The following is an 11644-nucleotide window of genomic DNA, read 5'->3' as shown; positions in this document are numbered from 1 at the left end:
AGGATATGCACCATTTTCTTATTGCTTTAGTCATTTTACGTTTTGTTTTGAAATTGTAAAATTCTTCACCAAGTGTATTGAATACCTGTGGCACGTAATATCTCCGTATCTTTTTCCCATAATGCGTGAAGCAGCGCGGCTTAATATAAGCTTCTGTCTTTCTTAAGGCAGCGTTTTTCTTGACGGGTATTTTGAAAGCATTTGTAAAGTAATGACGTGTGAGCACTGTGTAATAAAATAGTTCCCGCATTTCCAGTACACCTAGTATACTGTATTTTTCCTCCTTATCAACCTCCTGCAGCATAGTACCATAAGTTATACTGTTTACAATTCTTTTAATTATGCGATTTATGGATCCCATTTTGTGATCAGAGCAGGTGCCATATAATGTAATGCCGTAGGTTATAATAGATTCAGCTAGTGCCTTGAATATGACGCGCCTTAAGTGCATCGAAGTCTTACCTCTGAGGTTGTACATCATCGCGGACACGGCTCTAAGCCTGTTACATATATACTGCACATGATTAGTCCATGCCATATGCTCATCAAATATTATTCCGAGATATTTTACTGAAGGTTCAAATGGTATGACATTACATGTGCACGAATCACAATGCGAGCCATGTAAAAAAAGTGACTCATTTAGGAGTACTCGCTTGTGCGGGTTTCTAAAACAGAGAAGTTTCGTTTTTTGCTGGTTTAAATAAATTGAGTTTTGAGCAAGCCAGTCTATTACCTTGCATATATCCTGCTGAAAGCTTTTGCTTGCAAAATGAAGATCAGTGAATTCTAGTGCTAGTGCTGTGTCGTCTGCATACTGAAAGATTCTCGACGTTAATTTCAAAAAACCGAGTTCAGAGACGTACATATTGAATAGTAATGGGCCCAGTGTACTTCCTTGTGGAACACCAAATTTGATCGCCCTAAATTCACTGTATTTATCATCAATTCTAACGCACTGTGCTCTGTCTGTGAAATAGCCCTGAAAGAATTGATGAAATCGTCCCCGGAAACCCATGTTTTCTAACTTTTGCAACATTAATGCGTGATCAATAGTGTCAAAGGCTTTCGATAGGTCTAAAAATAGTGCTAATGTAAGATGATTGTTTTCAATGGCGGTGTTAACGTAATCCGAGAATTCTTCTAAGAGCGTAGTTGTGTTCCGGTCCTTTGTAAAGCCGTATTGTGCCGGGTTATTTAAAGAAAACTTCTCGCAAAAAGACTGCATAACTAATCCCACGTGTTTTTCCAAAATATGCGCAAGAGCAGATATAATAGAAATCGGTCTGTAGTTTGCGCAGTCATTTCTTTTTCCGCTTTTATACACAGGCCTCACTATCGATATTTTCAATTGTCTGGGCATTATTCCGGTTTCTAATATGCCGTTTAGTATTTTGAGGATCACACCTTTTAATATGTTAAAGTTGCAGTACAGATCGCGCACACGGATCTTATCAAAACCTGGCGGCTTGAACATCTTCATTCTACGTATGATGTTCCACAACTCAGTCTCTGTTAACTCGGGAAGGTACGCTGTTTGTGCGCATGTAAGTATTGGCTTGTATTCTAGACGTTTTGTTCCATGAGCGACGCGCAGCTTATCTGTTGCGTGAATGAATGTGTCGTTAAACAGTTCACACAATGACTGTGTTTCTTCCTTCGGAAAGTTTTTTTCGATCGACTCCTCAATCGTAGACTGTTTGACCCGGCCCATTAAACTGTTTGCTAATTTCCATGTCTTTTTTCCGTCGTTCTTGTTCAGTGCAAACTGCTGGGATAGGTATCTTCTTTTAGCCAGTCGCGTTTTGGCTGTTACAAGATTTCGCAATGTGCGAAATTGCTGTCTAACTGCAGTGTTTTCAGGGTCCTTCCTACAGTTTTGCCAGGCTTTATCCTTTAAGTAACACAACTCCATAATTTCCTGCGTTATCCAGTGGTTGTCTGGTTTTCTTTGTTTAATTTTGACAGATTTGTATGATGTCGAGTATATTAGGTGCAACTTTGCAAGAAATGTATTATACAAAGTCATGTGATCCAGAGATAACATCGCATCCCAGTTTGTTTGCTGAATTGCATTGTCTACACTCCTGTCGTCTAAAATTTTCCTAGCTATAGGTCTTATGTTCGCACTACCTTCGTAGTTGGAAGTTTCTGTCATGGTTACTAGTGCCACAAAGTAGTGATCTGAAAACTTCTCGCAAAAAGACTGCATAACTAATCCCACGTGTTTTTCCAAAATATGCGCAAGAGCAGATATAATAGAAATCGGTCTGTAGTTTGCGCCAAAACTCCAAAACTCCAAAACTCCAAAACTCCAAAACTCCGAAACTCCGAAACTCCAAAACTCCAAAACTCCAAAACTCCGAAACTCCAAAACTCCGAAACTCCAAAACTCCAAAACTCCAAAACTCCAAAACTCCAAAACTCCGAAACTCCAAAACTCCAAAACTCCAAAACTCCAAAACTGCCAAATTGCAAAACTCCAAAACTCCGAAACTCCAAAACTCCAAAACTCCGAAACTCCGAAACTCCGAAACTCCAAAACTCCAAAACTCCGAAACTCCGAAACTCCGAAACTCCGAAACTCCAAAACTCCAAAACTCCAAAACTCCGAAACTCCAAAACTCCGAAACTCCAAAACTCCAAAACTCCAAAACTCCAAAACTCCGAAACTCCAAAACTCCGAAACTCCAAAACTCCAAAACTCCGAAACTCCGAAACTCCAAAACTCCAAAACTCCGAAACTCCAAAACTCCAAAACAGCAAAACTCGAAAACTGCAAAACTCCGAAACTCCAAAACTCCAAAACTCCGAAACTCCGAAACTCCGAAACTCCGAAACTCCATAACTCCAAAACTCCGAAACTCCAAAACTCCAAAACTCCAAAACTCCAAAACTCCGAAACTCCGAAACCCCGAAACTCCAAAACTCCAAAACTCCAAAACTCCAAAACTCCGAAACTCCGAAACTCCAAAACTCCAAAACTCCAAAACTCCAAAACTCCGAAACTCCGAAACTCCAAAACTCCAAAACTCTAGAACTCCGAAACTCCAAAACTCCAAAACTCCAAAACTCCAAAACTGCAAAACTCCAAAACTCCGAAACTCCAAAACTCCAAAACTCCAAAACTCCAAAACTCCGAAACTCCAAAACTCCAGAACTCCAAAACTCCAAAACTGCAAAACTCCAAAACTCCAAAACTCCAAAACTCCAAAACTCCGAAACTCCAAAACTCCGAAACTCCAAAACTCCAAAACTCCGAAACTCCAAAACTCCAAAACTCCAAAACTCCGAAACTCCGAAGCTCCAAAACTCCAAAACTCCGAAACTCCAAAACTCCAAAACTCCAAAACTCCGAAACTCCAAAACTCCAAAACTCCAAAACTCCAAAACTCCAAAACTGCAAAACTCCAAAATTCCAAAACTCTAAAACTCCAAAACTCCAAAACTCCGAAACTCCAAAACTCCAAAACTCCAATACTCCGAAACTCCAAAACTCCGAAACTCCGAAACTCCAAAACTCCAAAACTCCGAAACTCCAAAACTCCGAAACTCCGAAACTCCAAAACTCCGAAACTCCAAAACTCCAAAACTCCAAAACTCCGAAACTCCAAAACTCCAAAACTCCAAAACTCCAAAACTCCGAAACTCCAAAACTCCAAAACTCCAAAACTCCAAAACTCCAAAACTCGGAAACTCCAAAACTCCGAAACTCCAAAACTCCAAAACTCCAAAACTCCGAAACTCCGAAACTCCAAAACTCCAAAACTCCGAAACTCCAAAACTCCAAAACTCCAAAACTGCAAAACTCCAAAACTGCAAAACTCCGAAACTCCAAAACTCCAAAACTCCGAAACTCCGAAACTCCAAAACTCCGAAACTCCGAAACTCCAAAACTCCAAAACTCCAAAACTCCGAAACTCCAAAACTCCGAAACTCCGAAACTCCAAAACTCCAAAACTCCAAAACTCCGAAACTCCGAAACTCCGAAACTCCGAAACTCCAAAACTCCAGAACTCCAAAACTCCGAAACTCCGAAACTCCAAAACTCCAAAACTCCGAAACTCCGAAACTCCAAAACTCCAAAACTCCAAAACTCCGAAACTCCAAAACTCCAAAACTCCAAAACTCCAAAACTCCGAAACTCCGAAACTCCAAAACTCCAAAACTCCAAAACTCCGAAACTCCAAAACTCCGAAACTCCAAAACTCCAAAACTCCAAAACTCCAAAACTCCAAAACTCCGAAACTCCAAAACTCCAAAACTCCAAAACTCCAAAACTCCAAAACTGCAAAACTCCAAAACTCCAAAACTCCGAAACTCCAAAACTCCAAAACTCCGAAACTCCGAAACTCCGAAACTCCAAAACTCCGAAACTCCGAAACTCCGAAACTCCAAAACTCCGAAACTCCAAAACTCCGAAACTCCGAAACTCCAAAACTCCAAAACTCCGAAACTCCAAAACTCCGAAACTCCAAAACTCCAAAACTCCAAAACTCCAAAACTCCGAAACTCCAAAACTCCGAAACTCCAAAACTCCAAAACTCCAAAACTCCAAAACTCCAAAACTGCAAAACTCCAAAACTCCAAAACTCCAAAACTCCGAAACTCCAAAACTCCAAAACTCCAAAACTCCAAAACTCCGAAACTCCGAAACTCCGAAACTCCGAAACTCCGAAACTCCAAAACTCCGAAACTCCAAAACTCCAAAACTCCAAAACTCCAAAACTCCGAAACTCCGAAACTCCAAAACTCCAAAACTCCAAAACTCCGAAACTCCGAAACTCCGAAACTCCGAAACTCCAAAACTCCAAAACTCCGAAACTCCAAAACTCCGAAACTCCAAAACTCCAAAACTCCAAAACTCCGAAACTCCATAACTCCGAAACTCCAAAACTCCAAAACTCCAAAACTCCAAAACTCCAAAACTGCAAAACTCCAAAACTCCAAAACTCCGAAACTCCGAAACTCCAAAACTCCGAAACTCCGAAACTCCAAAACTCCAAAACTCCTAAACTCCAAAACTCCGAAACTCCGAAACTCCGAAACTCCGAAACTCCAAAACTCCAAAACTCCGAAACTCCAAAACTCCAAAACTCCAAAACTCCAAAACTCCAAAACTCCAAAACTCCAAAACTCCGAAACTCCGAAACTCCAAAACTCCAAAACTCCAAAACTCCGAAACTCCAAAACTCCGAAACTCCAAAACTCCAAAACTCCAAAACTCCAAAACTCCAAAACTCCGAAACTCCAAAACTCCAAAACTCCAAAACTCCAAAACTGCAAAACTCCAAAACTCCAAAACTCCGAAACTCCAAAACTCCAAAACTCCGAAACTCCGAAACTCCGAAACTCCAAAACTCCGAAACTCCGAAACTCCGAAACTCCAAAACTCCGAAACTCCAAAACTCCGAAACTCCGAAACTCCGAAACTCCGAAACTCCAAAACTCCAAAACTCCGAAACTCCAAAACTCCGAAACTCCAAAACTCCAAAACTCCAAAACTCCAAAACTCCGAAACTCCAAAACTCCGAAACTCCAAAACTCCAAAACTCCAAAACTCCGAAACTCCAAAACTCCAAAACTCCGAAACTCCGAAACTCCAAAACTCCAAAACTCCAAAACTCCAAAACTCCAAAACTGCAAAACTCCAAAATTCCAAAACTCTAAAACTCCAAAACTCCAAAACTCCGAAACTCCAAAACTCCAAAACTCCAATACTCCGAAACTCCAAAACTCCGAAACTCCGAAACTCCAAAACTCCAAAACTCCGAAACTCCAAAACTCCGAAACTCCGAAACTCCAAAACTCCGAAACTCCAAAACTCCAAAACTCCAAAACTCCGAAACTCCAAAACTCCAAAACTCCAAAACTCCAAAACTCCGAAACTCCAAAATCCAAAACTCCGAAACTCCGAAACTCCAAAACTCCAAAACTCCAAAACTCCAAAACTCCAAAACTCCGAAACTCCGAAACTCCAAAACTCCAAAACTCCAAAACTCCGAAACTCCGAAACTCCGAAACTCCAAAACTCCAAAACTCCAAAACTCCGAAACTCCGAAACTCCAAAACTCCAAAACTCCGAAACTCCGAAACTCCGAAACTCCGAAACTCCAAAACTCCAAAACTCCAAAACTCCGAAACTCCAAAACTCCGAAACTCCAAAACTCCGAAACTCCAAAACTCCAAAACTCCGAAACTCCGAAACTCCAAAACTCCAAAACTCCGAAACTCCAAAACTCCAAAACTCCAAAACTGCAAAACTCCAAAACTGCAAAACTCCGAAACTCCAAAACTCCAAAACTCCGAAACTCCGAAACTCCGAAACTCCAAAACTCCAAAACTCCAAAACTCCGAAACTCCGAAACTCCGAAACTCCAAAACTCCGAAACTCCAAAACTCCAAAACTCCAAAACTCCGAAACTCCAAAACTCCAAAACTCCAATACTCCGAAACTCCAAAACTCCGAAACTCCGAAACTCCAAAACTCCAAAACTCCGAAACTCCAAAACTCCGAAACTCCGAAACTCCAAAACTCCGAACCTCCAAAACTCCAAAACTCCAAAACTCCGAAACTCCAAAACTCCAAAACTCCAAAACTCCAAAACTCCGAAACTCCAAAATCCAAAACTCCAAAACTCCAAAACTCCAAAACTCCGAAACTCGGAAACTCCAAAACTCCAAAACTCCGAAACTCAATAACTCCAAAACTCCGAAACTCCAAAACTCCAAAACTCCAAAACTCCAAAACTCCGAAACTCCGAAACTCCGAAACTCCAAAACTCCAAAACTCCAAAACTCCAAAACTCCGAAACTCCGAAACTCCAAAACTCCAAAACTCCAAAACTCCAAAACTCCGAAACTCCGAAACTCCAAAACTCCAAAACTCTAGAACTCCGAAACTCCAAAACACCAAAACTCCAAAACTCCAAAACTGCAAAACTCCAAAACTCCGAAACTCCAAAACTCCAAAACTCCAAAACTCCAAAACTCCGGAACTCCAAAACTCCAGAACTCCAAAACTCCAAAACTGCAAAACTCCAAAACTCCAAAACTCCGAAACTCCGAAACTCCGAAACTCCGAAACTCCAAAACTCCGAAACTCCGAAACTCCAAAACTCCAAAACTCCGAAACTCCGAAACTCCAAAACTCCAAAACTCCGAAACTGCAAAACTCCAAAACTGCAAAACTCCGAAACTCCAAAACTCCAAAACTCCAAAACTCCGAAACTCCGAAACTCCAAAACTCCGAAACTCCGAAACTCCGAAACTCCAAAACTCCAAAACTCCAAAACTCCGAAACTCCTAAAACTCCGATACTCCGAAACTCCAAAACTCCAAATCTCCAAAACTCCGAAACTCCGAAACTCCGAAACTCCAAAACACCAAAACTCCAAAACTCCGAAACTCCGAAACTCCAAAACTCCAAAACTCCGAAACTCCGAAACTCCGAAACTCCGAAACTCCAAAACTCCAAAACTCCAAAACTCCGAAACTCCAAAACTCCAAAACTCCAAAACTCCAAAACTCCAAAACTCCGAAACTCCGAAACTCCAAAACTCCAAAACTCCAAAACTCCGAAACTCCAAAACTCCGAAACTCCAAAACTCCAAAACTCCAAAACTCCAAAACTCCAAAACTCCGAAACTCCAAAACTCCAAAACTCCAAAACTCCAAAACTGCAAAACTCCAAAACTCCAAAACTCCGAAACTCCTAAACTCCAAAACTCCAAAACTCCAAAACTCCGAAACTCCAAAACTCCAAAACTCCAAAACTGCAAAACTCCAAAACTCCGAAACTCCAAAACTCCAAAACACCAAAACTCCAAAACTCCGAAACTCCGAAACTCCAAAACTCCAAAACTCTAGAACTCCGAAACTCCAAAACTCCAAAACTGCAAAACTCCGAAACTCCAAAACTCCAAAACTCCAAAACTCCGAAACTCCGAAACTCCGAAACTCCGAAACTCCAAAACACCAAAACTCCAAAACTCCGAAACTCCGAAACTCCAAAACTCCAAAACTCCGAAACTCCGAAACTCCAAAACTCCAAAACTCCAAAACTCCGAAACTCCAAAACTCCAAAACTCCGAAACTCCAAAACTCCAAAACTCCAAAACTGCAAAACTCCAAAACTCCAAAACTCCGAAACTCCGAAACTCCGAAACTCCAAAACTCCGAAACTCCGAAACTCCAAAACTCCAAAACTCCGAAACTCCGAAACTCCAAAACTCCAAAACTCCGAAACTGCAAAACTCCAAAACTGCAAAACTCCGAAACTCCAAAACTCCAAAACTCCAAAACTCCGAAACTCCGAAACTCCGAAACTCCAAAACTCCAAAACTCCGAAACTCCGAAACTCCAAAACTCCAAAACTCCAAAACTCCGAAACTCCTAAAACTCCGATACTCCGAAACTCCAAAACTCCAAAACTCCAAAACTCCGAAACTCCGAAACTCCGAAACTCCAAAACACCAAAACTCCAAAACTCCGAAACTCCGAAACTCCAAAACTCCAAAACTCCGAAACTCCGAAACTCCGAAACTCCGAAACTCCAAAACTCCAAAACTCCAAAACTCCGAAACTCCTAAAACTCCGATACTCCGAAACTCCGAAACTCCGAAACTCCGAAACTCCGAAACTCCAAAACAACAAAACTCCAAAACTCCGAAACTCCGAAACTCCAAAACTCCAAAACTCCGAAACTCCGAAACTCCGAAACTCCAAAACTCCAAAACTCCAAAACTCCGAAACTCCAAAACTCCAAAACTCCAAAACTCCGAAACTCCGAAACTCCAAAACTCCAAAACTCCAAAACTCCGAAACTCCAAAACTCCGAAACTCCAAAACTCCAAAACTCCAAAACTCCAAAACTCCAAAACTCCAAAACTCCGAAACTCCAAAACTCCAAAACTCCAAGACTCCAAAACTCCAAAACTCCAAAACTCCAAAACTCCAAAACTCCGAAACTCCAAAACTCCAAAACTCCGAAACTCCGAAACTCCAAAACTCCGAAACTCCGAAACTCCGAAACTCCAAAACTCCGAAACTCCAAAACTCCGAAACTCCGAAACTCCGAAACTCCAAAACTCCAAAACTCCGAAACTCCAAAACTCCGAAACTCCAAAACTCCAAAACTCCAAAACTCCAAAACTCCGAAACTCCAAAACTCCGAAACTCCAAAACTCCAAAACTCCGAAACTCCGAAACTCCAAAACTCCAAAACTCCGAAACTCCAAAACTCCAAAACTCCAAAACTGCAAAACTCCAAAACTGCAAAACTCCGAAACTCCAAAACTCCGAAACTCCGAAACTCCGAAACTCCGAAACTCCAAAACTCCAAAACTCCAAAACTCCGAAACTCGGAAACTCCAAAACTCCAAAATCCAAAACTCCAAAACTCCAAAACTCCGAAACTCGGAAACTCCAAAACTCCAAAACTCCGAAACTCCATAACTCCGAAACTCCGAAACTCCGAAACTCCAAAACTCCAAAACTCCAAAACTCCGAAACTCCAAAACTCCAAAACTCCAAAACTCCAAAACTCCAAAACTCCGAAACTCCGAAACTCCAAAACTCCAAAACTCCAAAACTCCGAAACTCCAAAACTCCGAAACTCCAAAACTCCAAAACTCCAAAACTCCAAAACTCCAAAACTCCGAAACTCCAAAACTCCAAAACTCCAAAACTCCAAAACTGCCAAATTGCAAAACTCCAAAACTCCGAAACTCCAAAACTCCAAAACTCCGAAACTCCGAAACTCCGAAACTCCAAAACTCCAAAACTCCGAAACTCCGAAACTCCGAAACTCCGAAACTCCAAAACTCCAAAACTCCAAAACTCCGAAACTCCAAAACTCCGAAACTCCAAAACTCCAAAACTCCAAAACTCCAAAACTCCGAAACTCCAAAACTCCGAAACTCCAAAACTGCAAAACTCCAAAACTGCAAAACTCCGAAACTCCAAAACTCCGAAACTCCGAAACTCCGAAACTCCAAAACTCCAAAACTCCAAAACTCCGAAACTCGGAAACTCCAAAACTCCAAAACTCCGAAACTCCAAAACTCCGAAACTCCAAAACTCCAAAACTCCAAAACTCCAAAACTCCGAAACTCCAAAACTCCGAAACTCCAAAACTCCAAAACTCCGAAACTCCGAAACTCCAAAACTCCAAAACTCCGAAACTCCAAAACTCCAAAACTCCAAAACTGCAAAACTCCAAAACTGCAAAACTCCGAAACTCCAAAACTCCGAAACTCCGAAACTCCGAAACTCCGAAACTCCAAAACTCCAAAACTCCAAAACTCCGAAACTCGGAAACTCCAAAACTCCAAAATCCAAAACTCCAAAACTCCAAAACTCCGAAACTCGGAAACTCCAAAACTCCAAAACTCCGAAACTCCATAACTCCGAAACTCCGAAACTCCGAAACTCCAAAACTCCAAAACTCCAAAACTCCGAAACTCCAAAACTCCAAAACTCCAAAACTCCAAAACTCCAAAACTCCGAAACTCCGAAACTCCAAAACTCCAAAACTCCAAAACTCCGAAACTCCAAAACTCCGAAACTCCAAAACTCCAAAACTCCAAAACTCCAAAACTCCAAAACTCCGAAACTCCAAAACTCCAAAACTCCAAAACTCCAAAACTGCCAAATTGCAAAACTCCAAAACTCCGAAACTCCAAAACTCCAAAACTCCGAAACTCCGAAACTCCGAAACTCCAAAACTCCAAAACTCCGAAACTCCGAAACTCCGAAACTCCGAAACTCCAAAACTCCAAAACTCCAAAACTCCGAAACTCCAAAACTCCGAAACTCCAAAACTCCAAAACTCCAAAACTCCAAAACTCCGAAACTCCAAAACTCCGAAACTCCAAAACTGCAAAACTCCAAAACTGCAAAACTCCGAAACTCCAAAACTCCGAAACTCCGAAACTCCGAAACTCCAAAACTCCAAAACTCCAAAACTCCGAAACTCGGAAACTCCAAAACTCCAAAATCCAAAACTCCAAAACTCCAAAACTCCGAAACTCGGAAACTCCAAAACTCCAAAACTCCGAAACTCCATAACTCCGAAACTCCGAAACTCCGAAACTCCAAAACTCCAAAACTCCAAAACTCCGAAACTCCAAAACTCCAAAACTCCAAAACTCCAAAACTCCAAAACTCCGAAACTCCGAAACTCCAAAACTCCAAAACTCCAAAACTCCGAAACTCCAAAACTCCGAAACTCCAAAACTCCAAAACTCCAAAACTCCAAAACTCCAAAACTCCGAAACTCCAAAACTCCAAAACTCCAAAACTCCAAAACTGCCAAATTGCAAAACTCCAAAACTCCGAAACTCCAAAACTCCAAAACTCCGAAACTCCGAAACTCCGAAACTCCAAAACTCCAAAACTCCGAAACTCCGAAACTCCGAAACTCCGAAACTCCAAAACTCCAAAACTCCAAAACTCCGAAACTCCAAAACTCCGAAACTCCAAAACTCCAAAACTCCAAAACTCCAAAACTCCGAAACTCCAAAACTCCGAAACTCCAAAACTCCAAAACTCCGAAACTCCGAAACTCCAAAACTCCAAAACTCCGAAACTCCAAAACTCCAAAACAGCAAAACTCGAAAACTGCAAAACTCCGAAACTCCAA

Source organism: Amblyomma mixtum, unplaced genomic scaffold (assembly GCF_055824585.1).
Source record: "Amblyomma mixtum isolate Tamu unplaced genomic scaffold, ASM5582458v1 scaffold_12, whole genome shotgun sequence".
Classification (NCBI taxonomy): domain Eukaryota; kingdom Metazoa; phylum Arthropoda; class Arachnida; order Ixodida; family Ixodidae; genus Amblyomma; species Amblyomma mixtum.
This window is presented reverse-complemented; position numbering follows the sequence as displayed.